General features: G+C 30.9%; 1 long non-coding RNA gene across 4 annotated transcripts; it reads right to left on the bottom strand.

Annotated features, from left to right (window-relative positions):
- Window positions 1–6: 6 nt before the first annotated feature.
- On the bottom strand, window positions 7–4795 carry LOC119642651. Of its 4 annotated transcripts, XR_005248099.1 has the most exons (6): window positions 4602–4795; window positions 4348–4539; window positions 3991–4276; window positions 558–1536; window positions 286–492; window positions 7–144 (listed from the first exon to the last, which is right to left on the bottom strand). It is a non-coding gene; the product is annotated as an uncharacterized LOC119642651 (long non-coding RNA). The 4 variants fall into 4 exon arrangements; XR_005248098.1 differs by lacking the exon at window positions 7–144 and having other exon boundaries at window positions 165–492; XR_005248101.1 differs by lacking the exon at window positions 7–144 and having other exon boundaries at window positions 165–473.
- Window positions 4796–5138: the final 343 nt, after the last annotated feature.

Below are 5138 nucleotides of genomic sequence, written 5' to 3'. Positions count from 1 at the left end.
GTTTTGTTTACAGATTTTTCATAAAAATGAATGTTATCGGTTCTGTTATAATGTATTGTTAATGATTAATTTGTATAAATGACGTCTTCTTCATTATTGTATCAGATTTCTCTTCCATTCTTTTATGCCAAATAAAAAGAAGATCTAGTATATGAAAAGTTTTACCTTCAGTATTCATTTAATATTTATGTAAATTTTGTACGAGTTGCAAGTTTAAAAATTATTTATATTTTTAAGATTGCTAGGTTTATAAATTTCGTGCTGGCCCCTCTCTAACTTGCTCACCCTACTGCCTCAATTGTGATGCCTCCACGCAAATAACAACACCATATTGATAAGTCACCTAGTGTGCTGGAGAATCCAAATATATTGGACGCAAATGTTGTGCAACGCCTCACAAACGTTTGCAATTCTTTTCAGCTTCTTTGGGTTCTAGAAACTCTTTCGTTCTTCCTGCAAAATGCGCGAGCGGCCTAGAGCAATGTTCAAAAACTGCAGTTAGATTTTCGAATTATTAAATATTATAATGCCGTTTGTAAATGTTAGAAACAATTTACCTACTCGTTTTGAGATAGCAATAGTGGGTCAGAAGCATTCCGCCAAGCCTTTCTCGCCCGTCTCATAGTGATGTTTTCTGCATTCCTGTTGTCATTGTTCCACTCTTCACTGAACGGACGTAGAAGTATGTTACGATACATTATGCTGGATATGTACATTGCATGTAAATTGCAATTGGATGTCAGATGTTCTTGCTTTTATTCTCTTTAATAGTATAAGAATAGAGACTATACAGTATAAAAACGTTGAACCACTTTTAACATAATTTCCACTTTTAAACAAAATTTTTAAACCGCTTTTCAGCATAATTTTTGAACCACTGAAGAATTTCCGTTGATAGAAACGAGCAGAGTCCAAATGCAAGAGAAATAAAACCCAACCTACTTGTGTTAAATGTTTACTTTTCTAATTTTCCTCTTCTTCACAGACCGAATTTATTTTATTCATTTCTGCTTATAAAATTATTGTTCCACAATTCCAACAAATTCATTTAATAGCGTAGCGAACACGTCTCAATTATTACTTTAAGGGTAGATGGATTATTTACTGACTATGCTGCAATATGTGTAGGCAATGAGCTGGACTTCTTGGGTGATTTATGCACTTGCTGTTGTTGAGTTTGACCCCATTGGTCTGGACATGACGATAAATCTCTACCAGGAGGCACGTGCCTACTACCGATATCGCGTAGATTTTCCTGCAACGCATCCTAAAAATACTTTATTATAACAGTTCCGTTTCACTTACCTATTCTGTGCCACTTCGATACCCATCATCTTCTGCATTAATTCCGTCAAAATTGTTGCTAGTGTGGTCATAAACATTATCTTCGCTGAATGAATGAATGCGCATTAACTTGTAGGCCAAAATCATAATATCGGCAAAAATACACTTCTCACAGAACTTCTATAGTATTCGTATTTAATAGGATGCAAATTTAAAGCTCCCTCCGAATTGAACCAACTGCTGGAGTGGTAACTGTCATGACAAAATGAAAATTTACATTAATCAACAACCAATTTTCAACAGCTGAGAGGCAGACAGTCATCGCTATTATGTGTTTACGCGTTCATCGTCTGTTGGTGAAACAATGTCTAAAATGGACAGTTGTCCGTCAGCACATATTTTCCCTTCAGTGCAAATTGATTGAGAGAAGGATCAGCATAAAACTATAAGAATGTGCAAACGTTTGAACATTTTTACAAGAATATAACAGTGAAAGAAAACTGAGGGATTGAAGTATAGGAAATGATTTAACACAAAAAAAACCGTTCTTTATTAGCTTCATAGCGAAGTTCCTGCAACTGAAGACGAAAAAAGTGAAAATTGTCTTTAACAAGCCAGGCCTTTCCACCATTTTAGCTTTCATCCTTCGAAAGTAACAATATTTCTATTAACAAGGGAAAATTTTGAAAAACCACCATCAAATAATTACTTCGAAGATGGAATAAATAACGTGTAGAACGACCGCAAAAATATATCTTCACTATGTGAAACTATATATTTACATTCATATATATATTAAGAATTATATAAGATTATTTCTATGGCCAAAAATGAACTTGTGAAGGAATAAAAATGTCAATTAATGCTTATTGACAACTTCGTACCGGTAGAATTATAAGAGTTTTCTTTTTTATCTTAATTAGAAACGTCAATGTTTAGTTAGAAAACAAATGTAGCTGGTAAGCCTTTAACAAAAAAAATTGTGTATTTTAAAGCGAAGCCGTTAAGAAATGCATTAACAGCTTCATCCTAGATGATTCTTTAAACCGCTCTCTTATATTACTTTCGCTACCTTTTTGCCTGTTGGTACTACTTCCAAATCAATTAGAGCTAGCTTTACAAATGATATCTCATCGCGATAGATTGCGTAAATACGTAAATATTATTTTTTTATTTCAATGTTTATATACTACCAAGTTTTACTAGTAAACTACATCGGTTAATACACTATATTTCAAGAATACAATACAGAACTGACTTATCGAGACTTAAGACTCACAAAATGAAGAGAAGTCTTAGTAATGATAATAATAATAAACATTAAATTAGAATATGATTAAAATTGAAAAACATTAAAAAACTTGCATCTACTTAGACAGTAATATAATATATAATACATAGGATAAATTAGATCAAATTCTAAGATAGAAGAAATTTGACTGTCTATCATCGTTCGAAGAAAACAACCAAACTATTAATGAAATTCAACAACAACGAAAGCAAGATAATAGTAACAGAAACATGTCTTTTTGGAATTTATTTAAAGTTTGACTTGCTCTATAAAATATTTAATGGCCGCAGTATATTGACTGGCAAAGTTAGCATAATCATTAGTTTTTTAATTAAGCACTAAAATGAATTGTTGCACGAGATAATAACTGTCTTGTTGTAGTTTTTAGTAAAATTTTATTTTTTGGTAAAACAGCTAAAATTGTATTAAAAAACGAGAACACCCCATAAATCTATAATAGAAACTACCAAAATGATAAAAAAAATTTTTAAAACTATAACAGAGATTATCCAAATCATTCAAATGTTCAATCAAAGATATAATGAAAACTTCGACAGAAATCGAGCTGCAACAAGAATATATGAGCTGTAATAGACTGGCATGATAAAATTATCCTTATAAACATGTTGCAATCCTTTGAGCAACATTCCTACTATTAAGTGGTAATCATGTACGTTTGTTTATTATTTTTTTCCTCAAGTCAATATAGGCAATAATTGTCTTCGATTTGTTTTTCATAAATATCCTAGGCCATAAATATCCCCGACCATAAATATCTTGACCTTAAAGTAAAAATGCATTTTCTTTCCTAGAAACGCTGCAATAGAACTTGCATATAGAACATGTATAGAACATGTATGCAGGACAGGGACAAAACTATCCTAAAAAACTGTTGGGAATCAACACGAACACAATCAGAAAATTTCTTGTATTCTTCTTCTTTCTTGTGTTTTTCTTTACATATTTGAAAGTTGGGACATTTTTGTTATTCATGTGTATAAATATGTATTAAATAGTTTATATATCGGGGATATTTGTCATGGTGTAGGATGTTTAACAATACATTCAAGTGCGAAATCTGATGGTTTCGAAACAAATAAAACCAAACAACCAACAAAACCAACAATATAAACAAACAATATTAATAATTTATTTATTTTTATTATTTGAAATTTCTTTTACAGTAATGTGCAACACTTAAGTAAAAATCGCTATACAACCACCATTGATTGTCAACAAGTTCAAGGAAACGGCTAAACGGAAATATGTAATTTCTGCTTAAGTCATAAGTCACACCAACTTTCTATAAAATGTATTTAAAAGCACCTTTTGACAAACGTCTGCAAACATCTACATGCAATGATATATACGTGTTTCTATATAAATTGTCCGTGAATACAAAATCACTCACATACCTTCATTCACAGAACTGCGTCTTACAAGTTCCCTTTTCCAATTTTGATCTTCCTCTGCTGTCAAATAACATAATATGAGGAAAGAAACCATTTTGCCTGATCTTTATATTCATCAACACTGATTATTTAATAACAATTTTTTACAACATTTTACTTGTCTTTACATCCTTATACATCCCGTAAAGTGATGAGTTTTTATTATTTGTTGATCCTTTGTGCTTTATCAATGATAGTGGCAGTATATGATAAAGTATGGAAAGATTGATGATTCGACAAAAATTACAAACTTTGGCAAATTAAGAATATTAATAAGGTAATTGTAATAAAAAGCAAAAAGAAAAGAATTAATTTGCTTACCTTATACAAAACTAAAATCTTTACTTTGGCTCAGTTGTTTGTAATTAAACAATTTTGTTTGGAGTATATTTTGTTCTCAATATACAGATGTTTTCTCTTATAAATGCAGCTCTAAACAATCAATACTGACGTTAAGCGTCACCTATTTTGCTTATTCCCTATTTGACAAATATGAGAGACCATTCGTTGTATCTATTGCAGATAAATCTAATCATAATTAGTGTCGTGATTAATAACTTTTTGGATTCTATTACCTTCCCTTCCAAAGTAAACCCCGTTTTATTAAACTTTATTTGCCTTAAAAAGGGCAAAATGGCTATTAAATGCACTTTTCGCTATTTAATGCTCTTTATCCAGTATACTAAAAGTTTCGTTTTAGTTTTGCGGAAATTTTTTGAAGTTCATCGTTAATTTTACAACGCTACAAATGTAAAACTAGCGAATTTTTGTAGACTTTAATTTTATTCTTAAATAAATGTAACTTCGACAACTCTGATCAAGTGATCATATGCTTTCGTGCTTTTTCTTCTACGTAATTTTTATGGCTTACATCGCATTATGTTCTCATTTTTGTAATACAATTTGTAATTTTAATCTCTGATTCTTTGTTAATTTTTTTAGTAAATAGCTCAACTTGCTCTTTTACGTACACGGGCCATCACAAATGAAAATTTATTTTGGCTCGCTGCCAGTGATGTAAATATTGTAATTTGAAACTTATGATAACAGCCTAAATTTTTCAGTAGAGAGTAGTATAAGGTTACTATCAACTATTTGTAATGTTATTGCGT

Source organism: Glossina fuscipes, unplaced genomic scaffold (assembly GCF_014805625.2).
Source record: "Glossina fuscipes isolate IAEA_lab_2018 unplaced genomic scaffold, Yale_Gfus_2 238, whole genome shotgun sequence".
Lineage (NCBI taxonomy): Eukaryota > Metazoa > Arthropoda > Insecta > Diptera > Glossinidae > Glossina > Glossina fuscipes.
Note: the sequence above shows the minus strand (reverse complement) of the source record. Positions and strands in the feature narration are given on the sequence as shown.